Genomic DNA, 15,442 nt, shown 5'->3' on the forward strand with positions numbered 1-15,442 from the left:
AAAGTACTGATAGATGTTCTCAGATCATATAATAAACATGTTAAAAATATACAAATATACTTTTAAGAACAGACATCACTTCACAAAGCAATAATAGTAAAAGCTGATAACAAATATATGCTGTTGGATTTGCTGAATGTAACTGAAAGTGGTTTATATCCAGATGGAACCAATGAAATGGCTAAGATTCAGGAGTAGAATCTGAAGATGTTCCATGGGGGGCAATTAAATAAACTCAACCAACAATGTATTGCCAAGAAGCATCAGATAAAATGGCTGAGTCATAAAGATTTATTTTTTAAAAATGAAGGGTTTTGTGATAGTGGTTCAGGGTCCGTACATTGCCACCAGAAATTACAGAATAGTCATTCTTAAGGAGCTTTGACATATCAATCAATGCAGATTATATAAGAAAGTGGTGAGAACTATGCAATGTATCACTGCAAAAAGTCAGCATCCACTGGTCATCTAGAAATACATGGTTAGGTGTCTAGAACTATACAGTATGTACCTATAGACTTAGTGCAGTCTTAAACTATTAAAGCTTAAAAGTGCACTGAGACTTTAAGAATGCCATGTAAACCAGAAGATTGCTAACCTTTTAATCATTTCCTCTTCTCTCTTGCTTTTCATCTCAAAACCCCTTTGATATCTCCTACTCTCAAGAGAGAAAATAGGATGCTCAAGAGAATATCTCAAGAGAGACTTTCTCCCAGTCGCTTATAATAAGATGGTCCTTCTCCTCACCAAGGCCAACACTACTACATGTACCTTTGATCCCATACCCTCTTGCATTCTCCAATAGATTGCAACTTCAGTCATCCCTTCTATCTCAAATCTTCAGCCTCACCCTGTCTATGGGTTCCTTTCCTATCTCCTTCAAATAGCCCTATCCAAAATAGCCCATCCAAAAGAAAAAGATTCTTTCACTAGGACTTCTACCATCCCCTCAAGCTGCCACCCTATATCTCTCTTCACTTTCTCAAACTCCTAGAAAAAGCTTTCTACATGCATTGCCTCTACTTTGTCTCTTCTAATTTCCTCCTCTACTTTTTGCATTCTGGCTTCTAGTCTCATCACTCAATAGAAACTTCCATGTCCAAAGTTACCAATGGTCTCCCAATCTCCAAATTGGGTGGTCTTTCCTAAGACATGTGTCTCCTATTCCACTACAAAGATCCAAAACTCTTCCCCAAACTCTATCCATATCAATACTAATTACATCAGAAAAGTAGATAGTAGCCACCAAATTTGCCTTTACATGAAAGGGGGAAATGACATCATAGTAAGGAACAGTACAATGAGTGGTATTAGGGAAGAGGCTATTTGGACAGGAAGAACCTAGTAGTTCGGGCTATCAGCTCCAAAGGTACCATCAGCTTCTCCCTCTAAATTCAGCCCTCTCCAGAAAGGAGGAGGGACCATCCATCAGTTTATTAGAGATACCAACTCTGAGCCAATCCCTCTTAATCAGGCTAGTGAGGGGAATTGTCATTTCCTCAGGTAGATCAATAGTCTCCCTATGCATATTCCATCAGTACTCAGTGGGTTTGGGCTGGAGGGAAAGGTTACTGCTCCTGGCTTGTGACTCCAAGGGTCTCCAACTAGAGCTTAGCAGGTATAGGAAGCTATGGCAGAGGAGACGGCACTCATACATCTGCAATTTTTCCTTCCATGCGCTAGGGCTCTTTCTCTCAAAACCTCCAAAAAACAATCCAAGACAACCCAGTTCCCAAAACATAGCAAGTAGGATAGTATCTGCTACTGTGTCTCATCTCCACAGCCACACTTCAAGTCACGTGCTTCACCAAATTAAACTAGCTGTGTCTTTCCAGACACACAGCTATATGGCCAAAGCAGAGAAAAAGGGGGCTGAGGGTGGGGTGGGCAGGGCAGAGAGAGTTTGGGGGTGATGAAATTATTGATGAAATAAACTGTCAGTCATTTCCACTTCACAACGCCACCTAGCCAGCCCTGACCTTGCCCCACGAGGCCTTTCCCCTACCCCACTTGGGGATCTAATTCACAATGTCCTGCTCAATGGGCTTGGTGAACACATCCCTTTGACCTCAGCTCACATTTTGTTTATCCCTTTAGATCTCAATTTGAATCACCCTCTGACTCTTCCACATGCCCATTTCCTTTCCGTCTGGGCCTATTAATTCTCCAAATCTCCAGTACCTGTGCTCCACAGCATTTCTTAACTCCCCACTCAGGTATCTGGGGCCTAACATCCCTTAAAATGGAATGTTACAAACCACAGGGTACCAAGAAATGGGCAAAATTATTGGATATTTTTTCAATATAACACCTGCATACAATTTCCATATTTTTAAATGAAAGCAAAATTCAAATCAAACTCAACAAAAACAAGACAGTGAAATTCATTCAACTGACAGTGAATGCAGCCTAATGATTATTTAATGGGATACTCAAAAAGAAAGTCAAATTTGAGTCAGCACCACTCAAGCAAAGTATGCAAAACCTGCTGTCAACACAGTCAGCTGGAATAGGCTTATGATACAGATGATTTGTGTTTTCCCCCTGCATTCAAAAGTGAAGTGTGTAAACTTGAAGTTATAATAATATATGTGTGGAAATTTAAAGTACCATAATATATGTCATATTGCTCAAAATCATTTATTTTGTCAATTACAATATAATAAACTGACTTCCAAAAAACCTGCCGCATTAACAAAAATGGAATAATCCATGAACAGTTATAGAATATCATTTGAAATGTTCAACCATTATATCTAAATTTAATTATCAAATATCTCATTCTCTTTTTTAAATGAAATAATATTTTTGTGAAGGATAAATACATAAATAGTTTGAAGAGAAAATCCACTGGAACACCTAAACTAGAATAAGAAACAATGGATTGAGGAGTTCTCCCTCTCATCTTCTTCTACTGACATTAATATCATTATTCGTACAAAATAATATTCAGTCTAAACGCAGGATTACTGTTTTTTCAAGATACACATAAGCTGGTATTCAGTATAGTAAACCATGAAATAGAATTTAAAAAAAAAATCAAAATAGGGGAGGAGGAGATCAGTTCATTTGACAGATGAAGAAACTGATGCAAATAGGGTTAAGTAACTTGTGTAGGGTCACACAACTAGTAAGTGTCTGAGGCCAGATCTGAACTCAGGAACATGAGTCTCTCTGCCTCTAGGCCTGGTACTCTATCCACTGTACCACCTAGCTGTAAATAATAAAGGCATTGTTATCCCCATTTTACAGATAAAGAAATTAAGAGTCAAAGAGAAGTAATGTTCAATGGTGTGGGAGTGGAGTGGAAGAGAGAAAAAAAATGAAGGTGTTACATAAAAATACAACAAACTAACACACGTACCAAAAAGAAAATGTCCACCCTTCTCTTTCTTGGGACGTCTTGGGACATATCTAGCACCAATACTCTTTTGGGTTTCCAACAAGGTGAGGTGAGGGGTTTCCTAACACTTCCACCCCCCTCTCCCCCCCGCAACAATGTCAGGTACAAAGTCAAACCATAGCAGTGAGAATATATTCACAGCTTGTTAAGCCTGAACCTGAGCTCACATCTTTGGTTGTCTGTTTTCTTTGTAATTATTTATCTGAGCCCATGAAACCAAACAGTGGTCATGAGAAATGGATATATACAACCTTGGTGACTACTTTGTGAGTCTGAGAATTTCTGGATCCCTGTGTTGCTTCTGGCAGCCCAGTAAGAGAGCATTGCAGAAGTGGGAGTGGTGAGGGGAGATAACCACTGACCAGATCATTTTGAATCTAAAGGGAATAAAGAGGCATATTTGGCTGGCCAAAAGATCTGGATTTTGTGAGTTGCTTAGTGTAGATTTGAGATGAATGTGAAACATCTGCTCAGCAATTCTAGAAAAGCTATAACAGACGTGATCTAGGATCCATTAAATCCAAACATAGTTCCTTTATGGGCAGGGTCCTCAAACCCCACTCAACATACAATATGATCATTGAGTTTGGGATAGCACACCCCACAGAAAACACACAAGATTGAGGAGTCTCACAGTGAGACTATTAACAAACGGAGGCATAAGATACTCCCATCAGTTCCTCCCCACTCCTCTCACTTTTGTAAGACAGGAAAGGTAGACAGGAGCTAGATATCAGAGAGCCTTAAATGTTAGTGGAGTAATCTAATGTCACAGTGGTAGAGAAAATTGAGCAGATGATACACACTCTTGGAAAAGTCCATACCCCTGTCCGTCAATGGGGCTTAGCTTTGGCAGTTATCCTCTCTTCCCTCCTTCTCTTCCTTTAGAGAGTGGCTTTCTTGACCAGTTCCCCATGACTTTCTCTTTCTGCCTCTTTCTCTCTGCCTATCTCTCTCTTCTTTTCACCTCCTCCTTTTTTCTTCCTCCCTCCTCAGGAACTTGTGCTTGACCTTTGTTCTCAAAGAAGACCATGACATTAAGGAGATGGTGACATGACTTCCAATTGACTTTGATTTAAGTGAGGCAGGGCTGTGCAAGGTCAGCAGCCTCACTTTCTCCTCCAGAGCCATCTGGGTCCAATGGCCAAATATTCATCAGGCCGACTAGAGATGGCCTGGGCCCTAAGAACTTAAAACTTAAGCACACCTTGTTATACATAAAAGTAGAGGTCAATGATTCAATAATCAAACTAACCCACTCCACCTAAAGTAGTTACATTTATCAGCTGAGGTCTGGAGGTTCAACAAGAATCAGATTGGTTAAAGGACTTTGTCATGCCCTTTGGCACCTATATAAAAGCATTGAATTAGGCTTGGAAATTCAAGTTAGTGGTGATCCAGAATGCATTCCTGCCAAACCCCTTTGTAAGTTGCTTAATGGCTTAGAGTGCTTATAGGGCTTAGATGCTCCAGCCTCTTTTCCCCTTCTGTGCTAGAAGAAGATCTTGTGAGTTTTGAAGGGCTCAGAGAATTTCAGACTCCTCACCTTCCCATCAATATTTCAGCAGCATCCCTGAAACAGCTGACTTTAGTGTTTGCATCAGAAGCCAAAGACAGATCAGACACAGATTCAATGTTCTGCAAGAAGATCAGCAGGAAAAAACAAAACAAAAAACCCTATGCCATACCTAAGGTGAGCATCTAGAAAACTCTAGATAAAGGATTTTCAAGAGTTATGAGTATGTTTTACCACATATGTTCTCTAAGCTTGAGCTCACTTTCCCCTGTACTTGTCACAAACTATTGGGGGATGTTTTTGTCAGGATCCAAGACCAACCCTCTCTTTTTATTGCTCTCTATTAGAAGACCCCCTGTTTTTCAGAACTAAGGCCCAGCAAGCAACCTGAGGTTGGCATAATAATGATCCTTTACCCTCACCCTTTGGAAACACTGCTACAACTAAATCCCAGAACTGTTGGTCCCTGAGCTTGGTAAGCACCAACAGGCCCAGATAAGAAGCCATTCTTGGAATGGACTTTTTGTCACTAGACAACCTTGCCTCACTATTGCTGTTGTGCCTCACTTCTCTTACTACACTACATAGTTTGATTCTTTATCTAGCCACAAACATATAAACCAAGATTTAGCCCCACTGCCCAGGGTCTCCTACTAGAGGAGGCCCAGACACTTGTGCCTAATTTCCCTCCCCCAATAGAATAAAGGAAGCTTTTTGCTTATAATCTGTGTGAATTCTTTGGTATCTTCGGTGTTAACAGCAAGTGCAAAACCTCTGTGACTCTTTGGTCATTTGTTACCAGAGCTGACATTTTGAATTAACTGTTCTTACAATACTTCCTTAGTAAAATATCCCTTTCTAAAAGCTAAATGAGTCTAGTAAACTTATTGATATCAATAGGTAATCATGGGAAGAAGCAAAATAATAGGCTACAGTATTAGAAAAGACATCTTCCAGATCCCCTCTCTGGAACCCTAAGGGGAAATATAGTAGCTACAATCCAGGAACCCAACTTGTCAGTCAAAGCGTAAGTTGAGATGGTGTCCCCAGAATATGTGCTACATAGACAATTAGCTGATTAGCCTAGTGGAAAATATAAACCTCAGGTCCAATTTCAATTCTTCATGTTCATCATAGTATCATTAATTTTTTTTTTAAAAAATCATAGCATAATACCCTTTGATCCAGCAATACCACTTCTAGGGGTGTATCCCAAAGAGATCACACAAGTGGGAAAGGAACCTGTATGTACAAAAATATTTATAGCAGTTTGTTTTGTGATGGCAAAGAATTGGAAATCAAGGGGATGCCCATCAATTGGGGAATGGCTAAACAAAGTGTGGTACAAGAATGTAATGGAATATTTTGTGCTATAGGAAATGAGGAGCAGATGGACTTCATTATAACCTGGAATGACTTATATGACCTGATGTTGAGTGAGGGGAGCAGTACCAGGAGATCATTATACACAATTACAGACACACAGTATCTGTAAGGACTAACTTTGATATACTTGACTCCTCTCATCAATGTAAAGTTCAAAGACAGCTCCAAAAGACTCATGATAGAAAAAAGCTATGCACATCCAGAGAAAGAGTTGTGGAGTCTGAATGCAGATTGAGGCAAACTTTTTGCTCTCTTTTATTCCCCTTCTTTTTTGTTTCACTTCTCCTTTCTCATGATTCATCCCATTGGTTATAATTCTTCTTTACAACTGGACTACTATATAAATAAGTTCAATGTGAAGGTATATGTGGAATCTACATTGGATTACATGCTGTCTTGGGGAGTGGGAGGGAGAGGGAGGGAGAGAAAATTAGGAACCCAAAAACTTGTGGAAATGAGTGTTGTAAACTAAAAATTAAAAAATAAGTTTATTTTTTTTAAATCATAGCATAGTTCCTAAGTCCCTAAGTTAGGAAATTCTCTATCAGCCAGAGAAGAGAATTTCTTTTTTATTGTCAGTTAGTCAACACACATTCATTAAGCACTTACTGTGTTCCAGGCACCAAGCAAAGCTGTGGAGATGGAAATTGTAATCTAGCATGAATTTTAGCCAGTCACTGGTGTCTCTCATTAATTCTGCTATACTCAACCAATGTACAAACATATAATACACAACCTTCATGGCAACAATAGATTTTATGTAAGGAGAAAGCAAAATCAGGATGAAGAAACAATATAAGGAATAGTGAGAAATCAAATCATATAAAAACACAAGGTAATAATAATTCACAGGAGGGGGAAAGTTAACGAGATTGTAGGGCACAGAGTGAGAAGTAGGTGCTTTGCATGTATAACCTATATAAAATTGTTTGCCTTCTCAGTGGGGGTGGGGAGGAAGAGAGGGAGAGAATTTGAAACTCAAATTTTTTTTAATGAATACTGAAATTTGTTTTTACTTGTTATTGGGAAAAAAATCAAATACTAGAATTAAAAAAAAGAAGTCCAAGGTTCACAGCATCCTAAGTGCTGTGAATCTGAGGGAAGCTGTCAGTGAAAATATAATTGCATTTATACAATTCTTATCAAACATACATCATCCTGGGGAGGGGAAGGAACTAGGTGCCTTGTAACAGTAATCCAGTAAAGAAATGGTGAAAGTCTAAATCAGGGTGCTGTTCATAAAAGTGAAAAAAGGGATGGACATAAGATGTTATGGAGGTAAAACTGCCAACACTTGACAAGTGACTAGATAGAGGAGATGAGGAAGAAGGGAGAATCAATGATGACTCTGGGATCATGAACCTGAGTGAATGGGAAAATGGTGCTGCCCTCAATAGAAAAAGGAAAGTGTACAGGAGGGGAGAAAATGGGAGGAAAGATAGCAAATTTCATTTCAAACATCAGCTCAAAATGACTGAGGGACATCTAGAGTTACCTTTCAGGCCACCGATGATTTATGACTAGAATTCAGTAGAAAAATTAGGGAGAGATATTTAGGCATGGATATCATCTGCATAGAGATGATATTTGAACCTATGTGAGTTGATTAGATCATCAAAAGGAGATCCAGTTATCCTTTCCACATCACAACTTTCCCCACTGTGATTTCGATATATTGCAGGTCAGCATGGGAAATTAAATAATAAATTTTGGAGAGTTTTGTGGAAGCTGCAGATGACACTCAAAGGCTAACAAATAACACAGAAAAAGTTTAGAAATTTAGAAATGCATAAAATATATGTGTAGTATTGTATGATATCAACACACTTTATCTTTTAATCAGACTTTTATATTTAATTTCATATAATATATAATTCTGCATTATATTTTATTTAATATATGTATTACATATAATAATTTTAATGTGTTTAATTTTATATAATATATAATTGTGTAATATAATTTTTATTTTATATTTTAATATATTTATATATTATATATTACATATATTTATATTTTTACATAATTTATATTTATATTTTAATAATACTTTTAATATCTTTTAGTAATTCAAACTTCTCTGGTATGAAGAGAGGGCCAAAAAGTTTTACACAGATTTTCCAGATCATGGAAGCACCATGCCCCTAATTCACTCCATGTAGAAGGGATAATTGGAGATGCTGATCCTAAAAAGAAGACTGAGAGAGGAGAACCATTTCAGAATAGTGTCAAAATAACCCAGGGGAGAAGAAAAAAAAATCTCTAGAAAGTCTACAGTATCAAACACTGCAAAGGGAGCAGCAGGATGAGTTTGAGAAGAACCATGAGATTTAACTCTTAAGAGTTAATAATCTTAGGGCAATGTGAGTTAAATCAGATTTGAATCAGAAGTCAGATTGCAAGGGGTTAGGAACTATATGTTGGTGAGCACATAGAGGATTAGACTAAATGATATTCAGAGTCCCTTCCAGCTCTAAGTCTATGATCTTATGATTCCATAATCTGAAAAAGGGGTGAAAGATGGATTGGGAGGGTTATAATAAATTATTGGAGCCTCCTTCCTAAGAGGCTGCATTGTTCTTCAGTTACATCTGACTCTTCGTGACCCAGTATAGGGTTTTCTTGGCAAAGATACTGGAATGGTTTCTTCCTCTGGTAGATTAGGGAAACAGAGGTTAAATTACTGCTTAGGATCACACAGATATTAAGTATCTGGGGTCATATTTGAACTCAGGTCTTTCCGACTCCAAATCCTGAACTCAATCCACTGAGCCATTTAGCTGCCTCTAGAATTCTGCCATCCATTTGATAATTATAAAGTACCACATAAATCTGAACTCTTAATATATACCTGGTTTTTTTTCCCTTGTGTGTGTGTGTTTGTGTGTGTGTGTGTGTGTTCTTTAACATTTATATTAGAGGAAACAACCACCAAAATGTACACCCACTACAAAGTAGCCTAATCTTTGGAATCTCTTCCCAGGATTCGATGCCTTTTCTAAGAGCAGTGGTAGAGGCAGGCAGCACTTGATGGGGCCGGATACAGCTCTGTATCCATCTATTAGTGAATGAGGAAGTGGGAGCTTTCTTCTGGTGGCATGCAACAGAATCATTCATCTCAGGACTTGTGCTATTTAACTCTGAGCTATGCAAGGTAGATAGGCTTAATTGTTTACATTGACTTTAAAACATGAAAACATTACTCACATATGAGTTGAATCGATTATGTGATACATTCAAAGGTAGCTTTGGAAGTCTCTTGTTCAAAAGAAAACAGTGATTTGTATAATCTCAATTAAATCCAGGATGTGCAGAGCAGGAGATCATAGAGTAGAAGATGAAATAAATAGCACCTGCTGCGTCCCTTAAGCATATAAATTGGAAGAAAAAATTATTCAGTAACTACAGTATAATGCACATCTCCATGGGCTGCTAAGTCTGTGGGGTGCTTTCTATCTTTCTCTCTATTTCTGCCTGTGTGTGTGTCTATCTGTCTCTGTCTCTCTGTCTTTCTCCCTGTCTCTGTCTCTCCTCTCACTTGGTGTTGCAGCATATCCGTATGTTTATTGCTTGTCTATGTTTCAGTCAGGCTACACGTACACAACATAGTACCCCAGGATCCTTTATGGATAAAAGATGGACTCTAAACAGAAGACATTATTATCACTGCTTGTAATTTAAAGATATTTTCTACAATAAGCATAAATATTCAGTGCCACAGAGTAGTTGAACTGATATATGAAGGAAGTATTGGCTCTTTGGAAACAACCAGAATGGCTTCTTTTAAAGCTGGTGGTCTCTGTAGCTGAAGAGGAGGAGCAAGCAAGGCTATTAGACTGTTCCAGGAGAAGAGTATTGTGGAAAGAGTGCTAGAGTTGGAGTCAAGAAATCAGGGTTCCAAACCCTAACAATTACAAGCCAAGTGAGCACCAGGAACACACTAGCTAATTTCTCCAAATTTCATTTTTTTCACCTGTAGAACAATCTAGCCGATCTCCAAGGTCCATTGTAGCTCTAAATTCTATGATATCAGGAGCTAAACCTTTTATTGAATGAATGGAGTAGTGACTAAAGTGACAATGTTCTTAACAAAGTGGCTAATTCCTCACAAGAAAATTTAGAAAGGCAAGGCCACTAAATATTATTCAGCAAAAAACTTTTATGCATAACTTATGGAAACTAAATAGCAGTTCTAAAAAAATGTAGCACTGTCTACGGGAAAATTCCTCCAAATGGGCACTCACACACACAGGTTGGAGTTCCCAGAGGGCAACTAACTCTTCCTCCTCCCAGAGTACTAGGCTTAGGTAACCCTAAGGGGCTATATTTCTAATATTGTAGCTTCTGAGCCCCCACCTGTGTGCATCCCCTTAACAATCATCCAGTTTGTACCACTTGTTTTTAGAAAATGGATTCACTGAGAATGTAGATCAAGAGTTGTTACAACAAGGAAAAAATATAAACATTGTATTCCATTTTTCAAGTACAAGTCTACCACAAACTTCTTTAAAAATTAATTTAACATAATTCTAAATTCTAGAATTATTCTTAGAGAGAAATGTTTAAGTTGGTAGATAACCCTTGGGTCCTTGAACACAACATAACACATTTTGAAGTAACATTTCTAGGAAACTTGAGTTAGAAAAATGATGATATGATAAAACACAATTTAGAGTGAATATTCTACTTCATCTAATAGAACAATAATCACTTTCTATGGTGGGAATATCTCTGAAGAATCATTGTCCTAAAACTACCCATCCCTCTTTTACCACTCCCCTCAAGGGCCATCTCCCAGACCATCACAGGTAGTCTAAGTAATCAAAAAGACCTCTCCAATACCTTAATCATTAGGATCAACACCATAGTTCCCTCAGGAAATGGGGAAAGAAGCTATGCCCTTAAATGGGTCATAACTCATTCCTTGAGGGAAAGAGAGAAGGCAATAAATTTAACTAGCCATGAGATAGTTCTCATTCTAAATTTGGTTACTATCATTAATACATTTTTCTACAGCCGTGGCCTTTGTTCTTGACCTTTTAGATGCCTTCCTAAAAGAAGAGATAGGTCTAAAAGAAAGGAGTAAAAACAACCTTTTGAGTAGGGAAATACATATTTCTTAACATTTTTCATTGAACTGAAAAGAAAATTTTTCATGTGCTTCCACATTTGGTATAAAATATTCCCTCCAACCCTAGAATGCATACTTCCCTTAAACACACAAAGTTCCAGGGTGGTGGGATCAAGTTTAATACACAGAGGTAGGGAGTCAGATGTGGGAAACAAGGGTACCTCACAATTCTTGGCATTTAAGCCCCTTTCTCCCTTTGTGGCACCTTCACCAAGTTCCCTTTAGAAATTCCTTGCTAGGGATGTAGCCCATCTAGATGCTGAAGGCCCATACCTTTGTTGAGTCCACAGCTAGTCCTTTTCAAAGAATCATGATCAAAGTCTCTAAAGCTATGATCCTTTAGGTGACTATTTCTCCTCATCCACTTGTTCTCAACATCTCTACTGTGGCTCTTGCGTATGCCTCAATTGCCATTCAGCTCTGACTGCCAACAGGTCCTTTGATGGGATTTTGGGATGTGCCAAACTCATAAGGTTATCACCTAGATACTTCTATCTCCAACTTGCTTCTCAGTCACCTATTTAGGGAAACAAATAGAAAAGAGAGACAACCTAATCCCAGACATGGACTTGTTTAGGCAGGGCGTGTGTTTGAGACCACTTAGTACAGAGCCTGGAACAGAATAAGTGCTTAATAAATGTTTAGTCATTGTCTGATTGATATGGTTGAGTGGGAAACTTGGGTAGCTGTCCTTCTCCCACTAATTCTCAGGAGGCAACTCAACACTTCAGTCTTCCTACTTCAAAGCCAAGTCTCAAAGAGAAAAGGAAATGGATGAGTCACTCCTTTTGCATACACATTCAGTTCCAGCTCAGCAACCCCTCAGTCATTAGGTCTTCTAGCTCCATAGATAATTAAAGGAATCATCACATCATCACACAGTACAAGCCTCTAGGTCAATCATAACTGGAAATACATTCATCTCAAGCTTCCATGAGGTCTCTTAGAATGGACCCATGCAGGGAAGCACATGCTCCAAGTACCGATCCCTCCCTAGTCAATCCACCCCCATTATATTCTGGTCCCCTATTGGTAAATGTATCTCCATTACAAAGAGAAAAACTCAATATAGCTTTTGGTGTGTGTATTCTCTATGCTGTTGGCTGTTCTAGCTGGATACTGGGAATGTTTGTGTGTCAAAATGTATTTTATGCTCAAGGATAGAGTAGATAATTTTTATATTGATTCTTTTAGAAAACGAAATAACATTGTAAAAAAAAACAGTGCTATTGTATGACTGTGAATCTCCAAAGGTTTGAAGTTGAGAATTACCCAAAGGGCAATGGGGAGACACATGCTGAGTATAGGCAGGCTGCAACTCATCAGAAAGAATTAAGTGGGAAAGTCAACGTCAACGTGAAGAATGTAACCAAAGTAATGAATCCCCAAAAAAGAAGATGAACTGACCTTATAGAAAGAATAAGGTATACAGAGAGCCCTTGTGCTCCATTGGCATTCTGGCCATGGTAAGAGAATATGAGAAAAAAATAATTTAAAGAGAATAAGGAAGATTTTTAGCACATTGGGTCAAACTTACGCCACCTGGAGGACATAGATGAGACCTTCACAGAATGAGTAGATGGGGATGAGTTCAGAGCCGCATCTTTGGAGAGAATGCACATAGAAATATGATCCTAGATCCATTGTAAGTATTGGAGTAATGCAAAACATTAGAGAGAAATAAAAAATGACAGTCTCAAATTTTGACCAGATCTGGCTTTCTCATTTTTGTTAATGAAAAGAAACTCTTTTTCTGTCAACTTTTCTTAAATAAATACACTAAAATGTTCAGATACCAACAATAGGACATCAACATTTCAGAGAAAGTTGATGGTAGAAAGTATAATAAGAGAGTGTAATATGAAACTTTCATATTTTCAACTAGATGACTCAATGATAGAGTGCTTGCTGGGCCTGGAGTCAGGAGGACTTGAGTTCAAATCTGGCCTCAGACACTTAATTGGGCAAGGCACTTAATCTCTATTTAGCTCAGTTCCGTCATCTGTAAAATGAGGATAATAATAGCACCCACCTCCCAGAGTTGTTGTGAGGATCCATAAAATATTATTGATATTTTTAAATATATTATAAAGTATTTAGCACAGTACTTGGCACATGGCAAGTACTACATAAATGTTAGCTATTATTATTATAAATAATTTTAAACAATAATGAGCTTTTTTTCTTAAGTCCAGGTTGACTCCTGACTCATACCACAATTTTCCTTATGTTTAGGTAGCCCTATAGGTGGCTCATGCAATAGAAAAGTCAAGAACAAAATTTTAAAGCTGAAGAAGTCCAAAGAGGAAAATCAGTCCATTTGGTTGTCACTGCTGCTGTTGTTCAGTGTAACTCCTTTAAAATCATCCCCAGAAGTGAACTTTACTTCTTTACTTTCAAATTCCCACTAAAAGACCTGTCAGAGTTTTCCTTGGTTTTAGCATTCCTCTGTCTCATACTAGTACTATTTAATTTTTTTAAATTCTCCCTTAGCCTAATCCTTCTGTTCGTATTTATGTTATCTTGTTCTCAGTGGAAGCATTAAAAACCACCATTACTTATGGCTAATATGAAAATGTGTTTTGCATGATTTTACATATATAATTGATGTCATATTGATTGCCTTCTCAGTGGATGGCAAAAGAAGTGGGAGGGAGGGGGAGTATTTGGAACTCAAAATTTTGAAAGAAAAGAATGTTTAAAATAAATAATAAATTTCTTTTAAAAAACAAGAAAGAAACCACTATTACTCAGAAACATTACCCTTTCATATCCAGGTTGTCTACAATTTGGGACACAATGTGTTCCTGGAATCTGTTTTATAGCAAATCACAATAAGACAGTCTTGACTGCACATGTGCTATTTCCTCGCCTATATTCTACGGTACATATGTTGTTTCCTTCCCTCTTCAGACACAAGCAGAAGTCAAAGAATGAGCAAATAAAGGAAGCCTGGGGTAAAGTAGAACCCTTTGTTGATGTCAAAGGGTTGCAGTGGTTTGGCTCGTACCTCAACTGCTAAGCTTTTCCCTTTCTGTCTTTTGCTAAAGAGTACATATGGGTGATTTAGTCTTTCCTATTTCCCAAACTTTTCACCAAAGGCCGTCTGGTGTAGTGGACTAAGAGTTCATCTTGGTGTCAGGAAGAGTTGGGTTCGAGTCGCAATTCTGAAACAAGCTCTGTGATTATATGCTCAGCCTTAGTGGCCTTTCCTGTGAAATCAACATAATAGTAGATGGTATTCACCAATCAATAGAAGTGGTCAAAGGATATGAACAGGCAGTTTTAAAGGGAAGAAGTCCAAGCTATCAGTAGTCATATAGAAAAAGTGTTCCAAATCACAAACACTTAGAAAAAATGTAAATTAAAACTACTCCAAGGCTCCAGCTAATAAACAGCAGACGGGCAAAGATAACAAAAATGGACAGGAAAACCAAGAGAAATCAGTCACAAAAACCCAGAGAGTAAAGATTGACATAAGTAGTACAAGCAAAAAGTTCCAGGAGCTTAGAAAATGAAGAGGTTACTTTTGTCTCAGGTGATCATGGAAGACTTCATGGGAGCAATTCCATTTGAAGTGAGTATTCAAATCAATTTCACAAATGTTTTTGTATGTGTCAATTATGGGCCTGGCACTATGCTAAATAGATAAATATTTTAAAAAAAATACTCAGATTAACAAAATGAGAAATAGAAAATGTAAATAACCCAGTCTCAGAAAACAAAATTGAACAACCCATAAAGGAAATTGTAAAGAAAAAAAAAGACAGGACCAGATGAATTTATATATGAATTTTATCAAAAAGTCAAAGAAAAATTAATTCCAATTTTACATAAATTGTTAATAAAAATAGAGAATAAAGGATCTTATCAAATTCCTTCTATGAAACAAATATTAACCAGGTAGAGATAAAATGGAGAAAGAAAACTATAAAATAATATCCTAATGAGTACAATTTTTAAAAAAAAATTTAAAGTATTAGCAAAGAGGCTACAGTAACATAAT

The sequence above is a fragment of the Trichosurus vulpecula genome, chromosome 2 (assembly GCF_011100635.1).
Source record: "Trichosurus vulpecula isolate mTriVul1 chromosome 2, mTriVul1.pri, whole genome shotgun sequence".
Classification (NCBI taxonomy): Eukaryota; Metazoa; Chordata; class Mammalia; order Diprotodontia; family Phalangeridae; genus Trichosurus; species Trichosurus vulpecula.